At 35.5% G+C, this 19,837-nt stretch overlaps 1 protein-coding gene across 3 annotated transcripts in view; it reads left to right on the top strand.

Moving 5' to 3' along the window:
- The window catches only part of LOC100376122 (uncharacterized), a 173,846-nt gene that overhangs the window by 44,331 nt on the left and 109,678 nt on the right, over positions 1 to 19,837 (top strand). The window contains exon 1 of one of the 3 annotated variants that reach the window (XM_085491373.1): positions 10,051 to 10,260. The exons of 1 other annotated variant lie outside the window; for it this stretch is intronic. The gene's annotated coding sequence lies outside the window, so the exon portion shown is untranslated. Of the gene's footprint in view, positions 1 to 10,050; positions 10,261 to 14,748; positions 14,856 to 19,837 lie in introns of those variants that run through there. One more of the 3 variants, XM_085491374.1, reaches the window with a different exon arrangement.

The raw sequence follows: 19,837 nt of genomic DNA on the forward strand, positions 1-19,837 counted from the left end.
AATTTCTGTGGTTTATATGGATGGACATATTAGTGATGATGTCATTCTTAGTTTCTGTGGTTTATATGGATGGACATATTAGTGATGATGTCATTCTTAGTTTCTGTGGTTTATATGGATGGACATATTAGTGATGATGTCATTCTTAGTTTCTGTGGTTTATATGGATGGACATATTAGTGATGATGTCATTCTTAGTTTCTGTGGTTTATATGGATGGACATATTAGTGATGATGTCATTCTTAGTTTCTGTGGTTTATATGGATGGACATATTAGTGATGATGTCATTCTTAGTTTCTGTGGTTTATATGGATGGACATATTAGTGATGATGTCATTCTTAGTTTCTGTGGTTTATATGGATGGACATATTAGTGATGATGTCATTCTTAGTTTCTGTGGTTTATATGGATGGACATATTAGTGATGATGTCATTCTTAGTTTCTGTGGTTTATATGGATGGACATATTAGTGATGATGTCATTCTTAGTTTCTGTGGTTTATATGGATGGACATATTAGTGATGATGTCATTCTTAATTTCTGTGGTTCATGTGAGTGGACATACTAGTGATGATGTCATTCTTAATTTCTGTGGTTTATATGGATGGACATATTAGTGATGATGTCATTCTTAGTTTCTGTGGTTTATATGGATGGACATATTAGTGATGATGTCATTCTTAGTTTCTGTGGTTTATATGGATGGACATATTAGTGATGATGTCATTCTTAGTTTCTGTGGTTTATATGGATGGACATATTAGTGATGATGTCATTCTTAGTTTCTGTGGTTTATATGGATGGACATATTAGTGATGATGTCATTCTTAGTTTCTGTTTATAGGGATGGACGTATTAGTGATGATGTCATGTAGTTTCTGTTTATAGGGATGGACGTTTAGTAATGATGTCATTCTTAGTTTCTGTTTATAGGGATGGACGTATAGTAATGATAGTGATTTCAATCATCCATGGCTAATAAACTAGTAAAAAAGTGGAAATTTTAAAAGTACAACAAATTCTTCATATTTTCTTGAAAATGTGGGTTTCCATGGAAACAATTGATTTTTGATTTTCTTCAGTGTTAAACTTTGCAACTGTGATGGCCATTTTGGATCAGAAAATAAGCAATATACATACAATTGAAGTTCTTATTTCAACAAGTTTGGAAACAATCAAGCACAAATTTTTAGGCAGTTTCAGGTAATTTCTGTTCTGTGTGCATGTGCAGGAGAAAGTAAACTGCATCTCTCATGTTGAAACCTACTTTTGCTGAATAATGGATATTGCTACTCAAAATGAACATCCTCTCAGAAACATTGATGTGACAACACGTGTGTTTAATTAGCTCTTATGTGTCTTTATGACAATCGTTAAACTAAAATGTTCATTTTTGATTGGTGAGACTTGTCATCACCTCTTATTAATTACTATAATAAAGAATCTTTTCCTTTGTTCATTTAACGACAATCACTCCTCTTTTCAAATAAATTCAATTTGCTCTGCATTTGAATGAGTTGTCAAATAATTGCCTTATTATTGGCTTAATTCTGGTTAGTTTAACATCAAGAAATTGATATCTTCAACAGAGGAAAACATATTCTATTAGTGTCAACCATATCCCTGCACAGTGAGTCGCACACAAGCGCAATGTGGATTTTGTGATATGTCATTAGTGATCTTAACAATCTTCGTGGACTTGTTGTGTTTCTGGTTGTCTTTGGTATTATTATATGCTGATATATTCACGATGGATCAGGTTTCTTCAGGTAATTAAGTGCAGCAATTGAGTTAATATTCTAGACTGTTGTTTTAGTAAACACGTTGATATGGCTTGTGTAAGAAAGAATTGATTAGAAATGCTCCTATTCTGGTAGGATCGATACACAAGGAAAGAGAATTCTCCGCTGCCAAGCAATCTTTTCTCTTAAAACTTTTAGGGAAATTATTACACTTGATGGTAATGCATCTGTTGGGAGTGTTTGGCATACTCACTCTTGCGATAATCAGAATGCACAGGGTACTTTTCTGTCACATACATTTAAGATTTTTTTGTAGATTACAATTCTGTGTTTGCAGTGAGACAAGATTTAAGCATTATTCTCATTTAAAAGTTTATGTCTTGGTAAACAGTGTTTTTTCAATGCAAAATCATGTTGGTCTTCAAAATAATTGTCAATCAAGTGTATTCAAATCAAAGTGTTAATCAAACTGTCAAGGAAATTATGTTCTTTCAAGGTATCGGTATTTGTAGGATGTTAGCTTGAATCGTAACATTTGTTATTAGTAAGCGATGGGAGTGCCTTTAAAATTACTTTTCCCATGAGTACGCTTGCAATTCTGTAGATTTCAGAGCTATTGTTTACCACCCCATCAAGTTTTTCTCCAGAACAATACTTCATACTGGGTAAAAAAATCAGTCATTTTTTTTAATTAAACTGACCCTCATATTTGAAATATTTCATCTACATGTAGTAAATTGTATAAATGTGTTTAACATCACAGAACCACAGTTAAGGATTCTCACTTAGGATAACGATGCGATAATAATCTTTATGGACTGAATACAGCTTTTGCGGCGTGAGGTCATGCAGCGGGAATGCCAGCGCTTGCGAGGTCATGTAAGCCATACAACCGAGGGCAGCAAAAGCCATATCCAGTTTTTTATCATATACATGTACATATACCTTACAAGTGTAATAACTGTGGCATGACCTCAAATACACTATGTAATTTAGAATGCCGCATTTTGTTTTGATTGATGTGAACAGGGCGTGATACAGGAAATGGTTGCCCCGATGTGAGGGCGCACTTCCTGTAGCGTTACAAGGCCGGGCAATACAAGGTATATGATAACACCTGAACTTGTTTAACGTTTATTGCAAATATGACTCCACTGTTACAGGATTATTGAAACGTGACTGGTATAGGAACGTGGTAAAAACATGAACACAGCTATCACTGATTGGTCAATGCCGACCATGTCTGGACATAGATTGACCCTAATTAGCATAAAATATGCGCTGACACACTGCTATTGACACTATCACTACAACAACAAATGTTTGAATATTGATAATAACTTCAAAAATAATTACTAAAATATTAATGTGTGCAATGAGTATCCAGTCTCAAATCACTCAAACTTTGTAATGTAGCCATGCTGTTCCAAGTCTGCCAGGCGTAATGTACATTTGTATTCTAACCGTGTTAGATCATTATTACTAAATGCAATTTTTGTGTCCAATTTATTTGATCTACATTTAATGGGATGATTGTAATCACCTCAGTAATTGTCTTTTCATATTCGTTGTAAATGTGAAGGTAATTTTAGTTGACAGGCTTTGTATGTTTTTTATATCACAATTTATTCCTGCACTTTACTAAATTACTATGGGACAGAATTATTAATGCCATATTTGTTATCAGTTTGTCTGTTCAGACAAAAATCTAAAACTGGAAAAATTCATCAAGTTTTGTCTGACCATATTTCTCAGACATGCATCAATCAATTTCTTTCAAACTTAGTATTGAGTCAATTCGTGATATCAATATGCACATCAATTTTGTTTTTGATTTGAATAAATATGGTCGACTATAAATCATTTAGGAGGCCTAAATCCTTAATTTTTAATCCCCGTTCGGACAAAGTTCGAAAACGGGGACTTATAATTCGGTGTCCGTCCAGAGTCATATCTCAGAATCCCTTGGACCGATTCCGTTCATTCTTTGCATGTGCCTAGTACTTTATGTGGGACATATGCATATGCAGTGGTTTAGCGATTCGATTCAAAGCTGACTAGCAGCCATCTTGTTTTTTGAAAATGTTGTATTTTGGACATGCTTTGTCAGTTGTCATTCAAACTCGGTACATAGATTATACATGTTAGGATACATGTCCATGACGATTTATTTCGCAATTGGATCAAAGATGGTCGACTGGCAGGCATCTAGTTTTGTTTTTTTATGCGGTATCTTGGACGTGCTCTGTCAGTTTTCATTCAAATTTGGTACATACATGTACTTTATACATGTTAGGATGCATGTCCATGTCAATTTGGTTTGAAATCTGGTCAAGGATGGCCGATTGACAGCCATCTGACTTTTTGGTCTTACTACTATATTTCCACAATTTATGTACATACATCATACATATCAGTGTGTTTCATAATCAGATCAAAGATGGTCGAATAACGACTGTTTTTATTTTTGGCCATATTACTACTACACGGAACACGTGTTTTGATGTAAATAAACAATCTGTTGTAAAAGCCAACCCCCGCTTTAATATGATGAGCACAAAGAGAACTTTCAAAAATTTAACGGGGACTGTGTCATTTTCAAACTACTAAAATTATGAATGCGGACATTTAGCATAACTATTTCATACCTTATTCTGCAATCACTAGACTGGTACCTTATTCTGTGATCACTAGACTGGTACCTTATTCTGTGATCACTAGACTGGTACCTTATTCTGTGATCACTAGACTGGTACCTTATTCTGTGATCGCTAGACTGGTACCTTATTCTGTGATCGCTAGACTGGTACCTTATTCTGTGATTGCTAGACTGGTACCTTATTCTGTGATCGCTAGACTGGTACCTTATTCTGTGATCGCTAGACTGGTACCTTATTCTGTGATCGCTAGACTGGTACCTTATTCTGTGATCGCTAGACTGGTACCTTATTCTGTGATCGCTAGACTGGTACCTTATTCTGTGATCGCTAGACTGGTACCTTATTCTGTGATCACTAGACTGGTACCTTATTCTGTGATTGCTAGACTGGTACCTTATTCTGTGATCGCTAGACTGGTACCTTATTCTGTGATCGCTAGACTGGTACCTTAATCTGTGATCGCTAGACTGGTACCTTATTCTGTGATCACTAGACTGGTACCTTATTCTGTGATCGCTAGACTGGTACTTTATTCTGTGATCGCTAGACTGGTACCTTATTCTGTGATCGCTAGACTGGTACCTTATTCTGTGATCGCTAGACTGGTACCTTATTCTGTGATCGCTAGACTGGTACCTTATTCTGTGATCGCTAGACTGGTACCTTATTCTGTGATCGCTAGACTGGTACCTTATTCTGTGATCGCTAGACTGGTACCTTATTCTGTGATCGCTAGACTGGTACCTTATTCTGTGATCGCTAGACTGGTATCTTATTCTGTGATCGCTAGACTGGTACCTTATTCTGTGATCGCTAGACTGGTACCTTATTCTGTGATCACTAGACTGGTACCTTATTCTGTGATCACTAGACTGGTACCTTATTCTGTGATCGCTAGACTGGTACCTTATTCTGTGATCGCTAGACTGGTACCTTAGTCTGTGATCACTAGACTGGTACCTTAGTCTGTGATCACTAGACTGGTACCTTATTCTGTGATCGCTAGACTGGTACCTTATTCTGTGATCACTAGACTGGTACCTTATTCTGTGATCGCTAGACTGGTACCTTATTCTGTGATCACTAGACTGGTACCTTAGTCTGTGATCACTAGACTGGTACCTTAGTCTGTGATCACTAGACTGGTACCTTATTCTGTGATCGCTAGACTGGTACCTTATTCTGTGATCGCTAGACTGGTACCTTAGTCTGTGATCACTAGACTGGTACCTTAGTCTGTGATCACTAGACTGGTACCTTATTCTGTGATCGCTAGACTGGTACCTTATTCTGTGATCGCTAGACTGGTACCTTATTCTGTGATCGCTAGACTGGTACCTTATTCTGTGATTGCTAGACTGGTACCTTCTTCTGTGATAGCTAGACTGGTACCTTATTCTGTGATCGCTAGACTGGTACCTTATTCTGTGATCGTTAGACTGGTACCTTATTCTGTGATCACTAGACTGGTACCTTATTCTGTGATTGCAAGACTGGTACCTTATTTCTTGATCGCTAGACTGTCACCTTATTCTGTGATTGTGCATTTCATATTTTTAGTCTGACTTGATTTATTTCGTACCTGAATCCAGCAGCAGAGCAGGTATCAGTTATATTAATTTACAGACATTGTGACTCACACAATTTGCTAATGTGAAACTTAATATACAATGATTTTTCCAAATATTTTCTTGCTGTTTTTGGAATACATGCTCTTTAGTTGTTTCTAATCTTAGGAAACTGGCAGATGTTTTTTCTATGATATCAAATACGAATGCAAATTTAAAATAGTTGCCATGGAAACACTGATTGAGAATTGAGCAATTGTGAAGAGGAAAAGAAATTTTTAGTTAAATGTATTTTGGGATTTAAAAAATTAACAATTTTAACTTAGATTCAAGTGTCACATATTTTTTTGAATATCCAATTTGTTTTAATAATAAATGCTTCCTTGTAAAATGATATCAATTGCCTCCTTTTCTTGAGTTACTGAATATTTTGAGTAGCTCATTATTTCTCAAGTACAGAGAAAATCTGACACTTGTATTCGGAAAGATTTTGCTTTGATGTTACCGTTTCTAGATATCTGATAAATACAAGCATTTTGTTATGGTTATGGAAAATCCGTTCGTAAATACCAATTTGATTTTATCATATATTTAATATTTATGAATTAAGAGAGATCATTGTATTTTCTCTCAATAATTTATATTTGTAAAACATCAAAATAAAAACATAATTTTCATGAATAAAAAAAATTTGTGCCCTCATTTATTCTGGAAATTAAAAACTTTTTTCTTTGGTCTAATAGATATGGAATCTTGATTGTGACTCATCAGATACATGTAAATACATGCAACATTGCAAATAATTTACTGTTTTGGGATATATGGGTGGTAAATAAAATATCCTTGCCATTCCCATGAGTGTGAAAAACATTCCAATTGATATCTGCAGTTTTTATTGTCATCCACAGTTCAATAATATGCTGGAAATTCAGCAAAACCTAATGTATTTCCTTCGTGATTCACATTTGTATACAGTCACTTAGCATGGACTAAGAATCAATAACTTTAGCTTGCTGTAAAAAAACATGCATGAATGCTAAGCACAAACTAATAAATGGCTAGTCCAAATTAGATCTATTCTGTTCCGTTTTGAAGACTAATGATAGAATGAAAAGTCATCATACTATCTTCTGTTATTTAATCAGCAAGTTGTTCTTGGCATTAAGTATATTTTGAACTTAGAAGTAAGTTCAGGAGTGGGGAAGATGATCTCTATAGAGGAACTGTGTCTGTACTAAGAGTAGATTTCTTCCTTGATCTAGCCGATGTGCAAACATACAAGATTTAGCATTAGTCCTAGACCATAAATATTGCCTGATCGCAACTATCATTATCGTTTCAATGCATCTACTTAATTATACATGTAAATCACCATTTTAGGGCATTCTAGAGTTCAAGGGTAAGTCACTCTTATGTGAAATTGAATGTCAGTTGTCTTGTTCAGAGTAAGCTCTGCATCATTTCGAACCTGAATTACACATTTCCTTTGTAAAGTGTGTTATATTGATCACAGAAGACTGTACTTATAACAGTTTGCTTTACAATTAAGTTGTCTTTGCCTGGCTGTTGTCATGGTGACAGTTGTTGGCATACCTGCAGCTGGTTGCCATGGTGTCATGGTAACTCCATGTTATGCCATTACTATGGTTGTGCATTCCCATGTGCATTTCAACAGTTCAGTTCTCATGTTATGATTAATAAAAAGTCTGCACTTGCTTAACAAAAGATTCATTAACATTTTTTGATAGAAGTAAATTATTAACAAACACAACTGTTTTCTCAACTGTATGTAGCAGTGCAATAGACTGGCAAAATCTGGTTCAATGGTGGCCATTTTGATTTTTAAAATAAGCACGTGTATTATGACTGTTTGTACATGGGTGCCTTAATCCTGAAAGTTTTGCTTTTGTCATTTTTTTCTTCTAAACCCATGGAGCTAAAAAAAAGCCTGACCTCGATGTAATTCCTATGGGGACCCCAGCAAATTACTTTGGTCTTTGTTAGATAAAAAAAACTCTCTAATCCTCCTTTTGTTGATTGTTTATTCGGTCATGCTTTACGCCCCATTCATTTTGTTGACTATTCATTCTGTTCTCTCTTTACACATCATTCTATGGTGTCACATCTATTTTTCTTAATGCTCTATCATTTGATTATCGTATTTGCTTTCAATAACTGTTGATGAATTGAACTTGTTGACTTTTCGAATCACAAGGCAAATTTCAATTGTCTAAGCATGTATCTGCATAACGGTGAAGGATGGACCATTTTAAAACAAGAATGAGAATATGGTGATTTTTATAATCTAAAATACAACAGTTGATAAATATAGTGATATTGTAAACAAAATTAAAAAGATCCCTTCAAATGATCCACTCCCAAACTTTAATTGCCGTTGTAAACTTAGGGTGGAAAAATAGTAGAATAACATAATTTCTATTACCAGAATGATGTTAGTGTTGTCATTTTTTTTTATCAAACATTTGCTGGATTTTCTTTTTTGTTTTGTTATGCAGACCTCCCTTAAAAATGTTTCCCTCGCCTTCTTTGAATTTCTATTGTGCATCCCCTAATTACATATTTTTTGTAAATGTTTGAGTTCTCACTCCTTTCGTTTTCATTAGAGTAATTGTGTTTACCAATTCCAAAAACCTGAACAGTTTTTAATTTCTGTGTGTCAATATTTAGATACAAATTTAAAATGCCTCAGTCATTGCGCAATGTTGTATTCAACCCCATGTGGCATAATGTGCTATTTGTGATTTTAGTTAGATGAACTATTATTTCGGTTTTTGTTTTACAACCATAAAATTGCTCTCTGTAGTAGATTTCCGTGTTGAATAAAATTATTATTAATATTATATACAACTCATGTAAAATGCATTGTATTAAATTCATTTTTTGTTGACACAAAATTTCAACATGTTGGGATGCTGACAATAAAAAAAATGTCAAATTATAGTGAATAAAATTCTTTTTTAACTTTCTGAAAACATTGATAAATAAATTTGAGCTGAAATAATGTGCATTGAAGTGTGTGATAAGCGATTAAGACCTTTGTGAATTGAAGAAGTCACATGAATTGCAATAATAATAATAATAATAGTAACTTTATTGCCCCCGTGTAAAAAGATTTTCATAGGATAAGTACAGCAAAAAAGAGTTTTGCAGTATGATCATAAATACGTGCAAATAAATGAGTCTGAAAAAAATGGTTAGTGTTTATCTCGGGCTCTTTTTACGAATGTCTTTGTATAGTAGCATTGCATACATTATGTGTAATTTGCATGATTGAATCTGCGTTAACTTTGCTTTATTTCTCTTTTATGCAATCAAATCTTTCCAAGCATTCACTGCATTCTATGCCATTGGTTCAATTGATGCTCACATGGAATTTGATCTGCAGTGTATATCATCATATAGATATCAAACATGCATGTCTGGCATTGCCACCAATTTATTGATTTCTTTAAATTACATTGTTGATAAAATTCTATTTTTTCTTGGTTGTTAAAGAAGAACAGAATTTAATTGTCCGCAGTTTTTGTCTCTATTAAAATTATTTTACCTTGTTTTTTGTTTAGGTTACACAAACCAAATAATTAAAAAATAGGAAATATAGATACTAAATTCAAAACCTTGAAAAGAATGTAAAGTTTAAACCTGTACTTGTAGGTATTTAATAATATTCTAGTACAATAAGACAATTTAGATTTGTTGATAGTTATTTGTTTGGATTTATACAAGTAGATTTATTTTCCAGTCCTGAGTATTTCATGTACCAGTCATTTTGTAATTTAATATCATAAACCAACTTAAGCTTTAGAATTATGTTAATAAATGAAATCTCAGTTGGTACAAACATAAAATGTTGATTAATTTTCCACATTTGTGAAGCAGTATAGTACGTGTAGCTGACATTGTAAATAATCAATAGTTTTGTAAATATTTATACCTGACCCTGGCAAGGGTTCTCGAATGTCTTCCTGCAGGTAAATTGAGTGGTTGAATACACATAACTAGCCACACCTCTTGGTGTATTGTGTAGTAGGTGAACCCCTGGCCCCTGTGTGTGCACAAAGATCTCTCCACCAATAAGGGGTTAGTTTACCACTAGTATACAATGGGCTTGTTAAGTGTGATTGAAAACAATTGAGGAGCTGGTAAATGAAAGGACATCGAATAATAATAGAGTATTGTTAACGGTTCTGTCTCCAAAAAGTCTTGGTCACCAACCTGAGACTGATGTAAGCACAGGATATGTTAATTGGGATCTGAAAACTGAGGTAAGACTGTCGTCACGATTGACATTTTATCAAATTATTATAATTCATTACTTTGCTATTATTAAATTTTAAATTGATTTGATTGTCCTCCTGTTAGCTGAGATGTGCATAATTCCAGACCGTAGCTATAGTTCATGTCTATGTAACCATGACATAAATCTAGTCTGTGTTCTAAGTTTAAGACACATGGTCATTTGACTTTCAGTATTGTCAGAACAGAATTTATGATTTTCAAGATCTGTCATTCTCACTATTAATGCTTAAGCTGTTTTGAAATCTGTTTTCTGAAACTAAACATATTCAAATTTGTATTTTTTGTTGAAGGCTGAATGTGCAATAAGATCTCCCTGTCTTGTTTACCTAATAATTAAAGCTTAGTTAAGTCTACAGTTGGCTCAACAGACCTATCACATTGCATTGAATGTTGAGATTGCATAAAACAACCAACAAATTCAAAATGAATTTTATTGCTTATTGAAAGAAATCAAGTTAGCAGATCATAAATTGAGGGCCCCCCCCCCCATTCTAAGTTGATACAATAATAGAGAAACACTGAAATGAAAATCCACCCGATGTAATACATGTACAGTCACGACGTATGCACATACAATGTAGATATCACACCTCACTAAAGTTAAATTCCTTACCAAGTTTAACAGTCTGAATAGAAACAAATGAATAGATGTGATTACAGAATGAAAAGCAGTTTTTCCGCCTGATTCTCTCTATTATTTTGTTTCTAAAGAAACACCTACAAAGGTCTGTTATGAAAATATATTGTACTATTGATACATGTACCGTGTTTAGTCTCAGTGTAGAGGTGTATTTGATTGCAAGCTGGGTGATGATTTGTGGCAAACAGGGTTACAGGTGTCGCTGTTGAATCAACTCTATACTTCTTTATTACTACTAGCTACTGTGATGTTGTATGGTTACACTTATTAAAAAATACAACAGAGGCTTAGCTTAATCCGTCATCGTGTAGTAGCAATTTGTCAACTATACGTTATCAGACTTTGACCTATGGTTACGTAGTCTCAGTGTGACCTTTCTAATCCAGATAGCAGACTTGCTACTATAGCTATCTACATTGGTATGTAAACCAGTATTGACATGCTCACCCATTTCAAGTTGTTATTTTTCGTTTCAAAAAAAAAAGTTTTTTTACTTAAAATTTTAACCCATTCAATTTCATAATCTAGGTTAAACGTTTTGAAAATTTATCTGTATTTTTCATAATTACATAATTTTTTAACCAAAAGCACATAATTATTGAAATATTCTATTAGCTTTAAGTCTTGATCAAAACTAAAAACTAAATTATGAATGTGTGTACCTATTTTCAGAAAGCTGTGTCTTTCCGTTTTTACCCTCAGCAATGCATCTCAGTTGAATGAATATGAAACTATATTTTTTCTATATGGTTTGCATATATTAAAATGTAAATAAAAATATTAAAAGTATTTAACGTTTTAAGGTTACCTCATAACTTTCAAGTATGATCCATATCGAATGTGACAGCTGTTACTGATTCTGACAGGTGGTTGGTATATTGCCCTCTAGTGGTGCAATGTGACAGTGTATCTAGCCTTCTCTATTTTAAGGATTATACATTGGAGTAATAAGGCACGTTTAATTCACCGAGTGTTGTTCTAAAAAACATATACCTCCAGGATGAACTCAGCTGACCTTAATATAACCAACGCAATTGTTAGAGCTTTAATTAAACTTTGACATTTGGTTAATGTGGTTTTTCTAAGAGATTGCCCAAGCAGACATCGTTGCTATATGTGTATTCGGATTGCACTATTGAATTGGTGAAAAGAATGAGTTTATTGTCTGTAAGTAATACTTAGAAGTAAAGAATGTTTTTTTCTTTTTTGCTATGAACTGAAAAATCCAGAGACTGAATGTATCTTATTATCTCCCCTTAAATGAAATTTGTCGTAAATGTTCAGTCGAATTAAGATCAGAATTTGTGCACCATAGACGCTAGAAAGGAAAAATTGAAAGACTTTTTTTTGACATTCAAATCATGCACGAATCATTTGTAGCACTCTCTTCCTCAGTGGGATCACCAACATTAGTCTGTTTATTGTGTCTTCTCATCTGCGGAGTCATTGTACTGGCATACATGTAAAGATTTAGTCTACTTCTACTGTATATGGATAACTTTGAGTACTTTTATTTTCAATTACATGCTGATAAAGTAATAGGATATGATTTATTACAAACATTGCAGTATTTGTTTAATGTGCTACCAATACTGTGTAATCAATATGAATAGTTGTTGACATTTTATTGTAATTTTCATTTCAGTTTGAACATTTTTTCTTCTTAAGCTTAGTTGTAAGATACAAAATCCAGACAGTATAAACAGTAGGGCCCTAAGATTAGTATTATCATGGCTTGGCCTTCATGATGGCAATTACTTTGATGCACAATTCTAAAAATAGGTATTCCCTAAATAATTCATTTACACTAAGGCAATTTTATAATTTTTTGTTTGGAAAGGAAGTGCTTCCTCTACTGCAGAGTTCAAGCCCTGTATTATTATTACTCTGAATCACTTAATTTTTACTCCTAGGAATTCTTCATGATTTGAAGAGTTTGTGGCATTTGTGAAGACAAAATTTATCAGAATCTCCATACAATTTCGTCTGCTTCACAATTTTTCAATTTTCACTGAATTTGCATGATTTTTTTTTGTAAAATTAAATTATTTTGTGAGCAGCAATTTACATGCATCCCAGTCATGAACATACATCCATGTTGATGAACATTCTGACTTTTCTCAAAAGAGATGTATATCACTTATCAATAATAACTAAATGTTGGTGTGTTTTCACCAACCATTCCCAGTACTACAAAATCCATTTCATATATGATCACCTCAATATCAAATTGAGAATGTATTCAATGAATGAAACTTCACACAAAGTTTCATTTCACTTAATAATTACTAGTAACTCGATTACATGCATAGATTAATTGGATGTGCATTCATTTACATCAAATGTTCAAATTAATTTGAATTATATATTAAATTTCTTTTTATTAACAACTTTTAATTTAATTATATTTCTACCTACACCTATGTGTTTGCATGGTGCTTGCGCTTACATAACTGACAGATGTGTCAGATGTATTGTTAAAATCAGTCATATTTTAATGATCCAGTATATATATATATATATATATATATACAAAAAAAGTAATATTATATAATATTACTTTTTTTGTTTTATGTGCACTTCTATTGATGTGCTACTGATAGAGTAATAATATAATTTCTGTGTAATTAGCCAAGGAGGATGTTAATTGCAATTATCCACATAGGCCCCCTTTTTCCAAACAGTAACTAAACCAGTTTTGAATGCGGCTCTGCCTTTCTCCTTCGTACACTTTCGCCAATATTATTAACTTATTTTTGTGACAAGAATAAGATGGTAACAACATTAGTTAGTTTAGTACATTAAAAAAATCCAATTTGAAACATGATTTTCAAACAAATGCTTGTTTCTCAGTGAAGCCTTACATACGTGGTGGTATTCTCATTGTGCATTTAATGTTTTACATGCACATATTCTATTGTACAACATTAAAGAATGTTGACATCAAAGGAACTATTGTGTAAACATTCTATTGTCTTCTCTATTGTTCACCTGAGTGAGATGCATCATGGGAGTTCTTAACAATACATATATACTTGTAGCTTCAAAGTAGCAATAGCAAGAAAGATTTCATAAATATAAATAATAAATAATAAATATATAAACTATTTACAAGAGTGAATTTTAACATTGGAGGAAGGTCATTATTTTCATTAACCTGCTCGGGTTTTGACACATTTTGTGCAACTTATTGCTCTGCATACTCTCCGATATTTTTAATGTTGATAAATGTTCCCCTTCTCCCTGCCCCACCCCCACCTGAGATGAGATCGCTTACTCTGACCAACCTGAGTTAAGTAGCTTCCTTCCCATACCTCACAGAACACATGGCCATGTTGTCATCTTGTGAGCAAATGGTATATGTAGTAACATAAGATGAATATCTTGAGTTGATTAATAACCTTTATAAGAAGTGCACTGATATAGATTCCTCAATAGGGAATAAATAATATAAAGACCATAAAGTTGATAGACTATTAATCATAACAATTTCAACTCAAACACTTTATGACATTATCTACTCGACTGATATAAGTAAGAAAAAAACAAGGAGGTAAAAGGCTTATTATTATTAAGGTTTATATTAGTCAGGTTTATCACAATACTTTTCAAAATGGTTGGTACTTGAGACAAACACAATGATCTTATTTTGGCCCATCCTGTTTTTTCTTCTTCAAGAAATATGTGAAGTGATGTCAGTGTTTTGTGGAATCTCCTCCACTTTGATCACAGTGAGCTTAGTGTTAACGCTAACAGTAAGCTCACAGTACAGTGAATGATGTCACCTTTGAAATAGAAACCCACTTATAACAGACAATTGAACGGAATAAAAGCATGTATAACCAGTTGTCTTCGACGAACTGAACAACTCAATTGCCACCTGTCAGCAGTTTATTTCACTTGTGTTTTCACTTTCTGAAGGTGAGTCTGTTTTTGACAACTTGACAATGACTGTAGCGTCCCTCTCCAGGCAATATCACCAAAAGGATGACTTTGTTTAGGAATTAGGTTATTTTATAAGGTGTTTCTTGACTGCGTTGGGGGTGATTAAAAAGTAAAGTTAACAAGTCTATAGCTTTTACACAGAGAAGTTGTCTTTTGTTGGGTTTTGTTAGGGTAGCCTTGAATCTCGAATACCTAGGACTTAGAGAAGTGATCTTGCCAACCTTTTTTTTGATATGTCTTGGGTTTCAGAGTTATTTGAGACTAAACTAATATGCTTAAGAGGAGTTTGGTGGTATGTGTGAAGAGTTATTTTATTTCGCCATTACAAAATCATTTGTATATGAATTCTTTATTGTAATCAAAAATATGTCTGTCTGTGCAATCATACAACCATTATTGCGGGGTTAGTCAAAATGAAAAAATAGAGATTATATAATTCTTCCATTATTAGATCTTCACCTTATCTATCACTAAGTGCATCTCCATAATGTGTCTGGGAAGAAAAAATATGTTTACCGTCTGTGTTAAGAAGGTTTCACCAATTCAAATCTGATTCCCACTGCCTACCAGTCTCTAATTGCCATGCTTGTATGACCATAGCCCTATGGCATAAGTATTATATTCTAAAACATTGGAGAAAGGGTTGCTATATAGTCGTAAGTTTTACTACAATACATGTATACCACATTCAGTTAAAAAAAAAAGTAGACCATTTTTGCTCTATTAGAAGCTCACACAAACCTAAATATGGAATTTTTACTGGATTATTAAACTATGGCTTAGTTTAATCATAGACACACCTCTGTCATATATGCAACTCTACATACTCCATAGAGCAATTCAAAAATGTTCATAAAATATTAGAAATTTATTTAATTGGCACACTAATATAACAAAAAAGTGACATCCTTGTATACATACACTGTATATAGGCAAAGACAAAATGATTTTTCTTCCAGTTTAAAATAATGCATGGTGTGGCTGTGATTTGGCTCAGAGTATAGCCACTGTATACTATGAGTCATAACAATTAACGAAGTGGGAAAGTTTCATGTCAGGATTGACATTTATTGAACTATGAAACGGGAAACATCAACATCAGCTTGAAACAACTAAAAATAATAATAATAATGGCTGAACCACAAGGTTCTCAAGTATCACATGACACAAAACTCAAGTTGTGATAGGTCGGTTCTAAACCAATCACTGAACACGGTAATAACGTTATAGGTATCAAATATGATATAATAGGAATACGAATAATCTAAACTAAACATCAGAGCTTTTGCTGCACAGAAATAATGCAGCAAATGGAATAATAATTATAGAAAACATTTTGATGTCTAACTAGACAATTCAACTTAATTAGTAAACACACCTATGATTTGCATCTCGCCCGACTCATACACATAACGTGCAATTGACATGCTTACGTTAATGGTATTTCCAATCAACCAAACAATATTACAGTCAGTAGCTGACCATGATAATGTGATACATTATTTGCAGAGTTCCCTGAAAGCAGAAACACCACTAAAGTGTATATACAGTAGGCTCTGTATCAATAAGAGGCAAAATGAAAACAGCCGTAAAAATCATTAGAACTTACCCGTATGAAAAACATCAACATTGTTTCACAAACAACAGTTCATTCGCTGCTCTCCTAACACTGCTAATAAATCCCGTTAATACAGCAATCAGAGAATTATTATTCAAATATTGTAAAACATTTAATTTTTGCTGCTTGGAATTTTTGCAATTCAATGATTTAATGGCAGACATGGAACAACATTTTAGAGAAATATTCACTGCTACGAAATTTTCAAAGTTTCATACAAATTTGTCTCCCTCATAGTTGGCACAGTTTATGACATGTGAGATAGAAAGTGAAGATACTACAATTATGTATGACCACCATAATTACACGTCATTTTGAAGTCTAGTTTAACGAATCCATAATTTCTGCTCAATTTCACAAATTGCCTGCCATGGTTGTTTCTTTCTCAGAGTCTGCTATAATTTCTGTAGTGGTGACCTCATTTTTTGCTTAAAGTAAAGTGCTTCTATGGTGAGCTGACATTGTACATCTAGTGTTCAGCTGGGTTAGCCGTACAGATTTCAGCTGGGTTAGCCATGCAGATTTCAGCTGGGTTAGCCGTACAGATTTCAGCTGGGTTAGCCGTACAGATTTCAGCTGGGTTAGCCGTACAGATTTCAGCTGGGTTAGCCGTACAGATTTCAGCTGGGTTAGCCGTACAGATTTCAGTGTGTTAGCCGTACAGATTTCAGCTGGGTTAGCCGTACAGATTTCAGCTGGGTTAGCCGTACAGATTTCAGCTGGGTTAGCCGTACAGATTTCAGCTGGGTTAGCCGTACAGATTTCAGCTGGGTTAGCCGTACAGATTTCAGCTGGGTTAGCCGTACAGATTTCAGCTGGGTTAGCCATACAGATTTCAGCTGGGTTAGCCATACAGATTTCAGCTGGGTTAGCCGTACAGATTTCAGCTGGGTTAGCCGTACAGATTTCAGTGTGTTAGCCATACAGATTTCAGCTGGGTTAGCCGTACAGATTTCAGCTGGGTTAGCCGTACAGATTTCAGCTGGGTTAGCCGTACAGATTTCAGCTGGGTTAGCCGTACAGATTTCAGCTGGGTTAGCCGTACAGATTTCAGCTGGGTTAGCCATACAGATTTCAGCTGGGTTAGCCGTACAGATTTCAGCTGGGTTAGCCGTACAGATTTCAGCTGGGTTAGCCGTACAGATTTCAGTGTGTTAGCCGTACAGATTTCAGCTGGGTTAGCCGTACAGATTTCAGTGTGTTAGCCGTACAGATTTCAGCTGGGTTAGCCGTACAGATTTCAGCTGGGTTAGCCGTACAGCTTTCAGCTGGGTTAGCCGTACAGATTTCAGCTGGGTTAGCCGTACAGATTTCAGTGTGTTAGCCGTACAGATTTCAGCTGGGTTAGCCGTACAGATTTCAGTGTGTTAGCCGTACAGATTTCAGTGTGTTAGCCGTACAGATTTCAGCTGGGTTAGCCGTACAGATTTCAGCTGGGTTAGCCATACAGATTTCAGTGTGTTAGCCATACAGATTTCAGCTGGGTTAGCCGTACAGATTTCAGTGTGTTAGCCGTACAGATTTCAGCTGGGTTAGCCGTACAGATTTCAGCTGGGTTAGCCATACAGATTTCAGTGTGTTAGCCATACAGATTTCAGCTGGGTTAGCCGTACAGATTTCAGTGTGTTAGCCGTACAGCTTTCAGCTGGGTTAGCCGTACAGATTTCAGTGTGTTAGCCGTACAGATTTCAGCTGGGTTAGCCGTACAGATTTCAGTGTGTTAGCCATACAGATTTCAGTGTGTTAGCCGTACAGATTTCAGTGTGTTAGCCGTACAGATTTCGGTGTGTTAGCCGTACAGATTTCAGCTGGGTTAGCCGTACAGCTTTCAGTGTGTTAGCCGTACAGATTTCAGCTGGGTTAGCCGTACAGATTTCAGCTGGGTTAGCCGTACAGCTTTCAGCTGGGTTAGCCGTACAGATTTCAGCTGGGTTAGCCGTACAGATTTCAGCTGGGTTAGCCGTACAGATTTCAGCTGGGTTAGCCGTACAGATTTCAGCTGGGTTAGCCGTACAGCTTTCAGTGTGTTAGCCGTACAGATTTCAGCTGGGTTAGCCGTACAGATTTCAGCTGGGTTAGCCGTACAGATTTCAGCTGGGTTAGCCGTACAGATTTCAGTGTGTTAGCCGTACAGATTTCAGCTGGGTTAGCCGTACAGATTTCAGCTGGGTTAGCCGTACAGATTTCAGCTGGGTTAGCCGTACAGATTTCAGTGTGTTAGCCGTACAGATTTCAGTGTGTTAGCCGTACAGATTTCAGTGTGTTAGCCGTACAGATTTCAGCTGGGTTAGCCGTACAGATTTCAGCTGGGTTAGCCGTACAGATTTCAGTGTGTTAGCCGTACAGATTTCAGTGTGTTAGCCGTACAGATTTCAGCTGGGTTAGCCGTACAGATTTCAGTGTGTTAGCCGTACAGATTTCAGCTGGGTTAGCCGTACAAATTTCAGCTGGGTTAGCCGTACAGATTTCAGCTGGGTTAGCCGTACAGATTTCAGTGTGTTAGCCGTACAGATTTCAGCTGGGTTAGCCGTACAGATTTCAGCTGGGTTAGCCGTACAGATTTCAGTGTGTTAGCCGTACAGATTTCAGCTGGGTTAGCCGTACAGCTTTCAGTGTGTTAGCCGTACAGATTTCAGCTGGGTTAGCCGTACAGATTTCAGCTGGGTTAGCCGTACAGATTTCAGCTGGGTTAGCCGTACAGATTTCAGCTGGGTTAGCCGTACAGATTTCAGTGTGTTAGCCGTACAGATTTCAGCTGGGTTAGCCGTACAGATTTCAGCTGGGTTAGCCATACAGATTTCAGTGTGTTAGCCGTACAGATTTCAGCTGGGTTAGCCGTACAAATTTCAGCTGGGTTAGCCGTACAGATTTCAGCTGGGTTAGCCGTACAGCTTTCAGTGTGTTAGCCGTACAGATTTCAGCTGGGTTAGCCGTACAGATTTCAGCTGGGTTAGCCGTACAGATTTCAGCTGGGTTAGCCGTACAGATTTCAGCTGGGTTAGCCGTACAGATTTCAGCTGGGTTAGCCGTACAGATTTCAGCTGGGTTAGCCGTACAGATTTCAGCTGGGTTAGCCGTACAGATTTCAGCTGGGTTAGCCGTACAGCTTTCAGTGTGTTAGTCGTACAGATTTCAGCTGGGTTAGCCGTACAAATTTCAGCTGGGTTAGCCGTACAGATTTCAGCTGGGTTAGCCGTACAGATTTCAGCTGGGTTAGCCGTACAGATTTCAGTGTGTTAGCCGTACAGATTTCAGTGTGTTAGCCGTACAGATTTCAGCTGGGTTAGCCGTACAGATTTCAGCTGGGTTAGCCGTACAGATTTCAGTGTGTTAGCCGTAC

Source organism: Saccoglossus kowalevskii, chromosome 16, assembly GCF_978046115.1.
Source record: "Saccoglossus kowalevskii chromosome 16, keSacKowa6.1, whole genome shotgun sequence".
NCBI classification, from domain to species: Eukaryota; Metazoa; Hemichordata; class Enteropneusta; family Harrimaniidae; genus Saccoglossus; species Saccoglossus kowalevskii.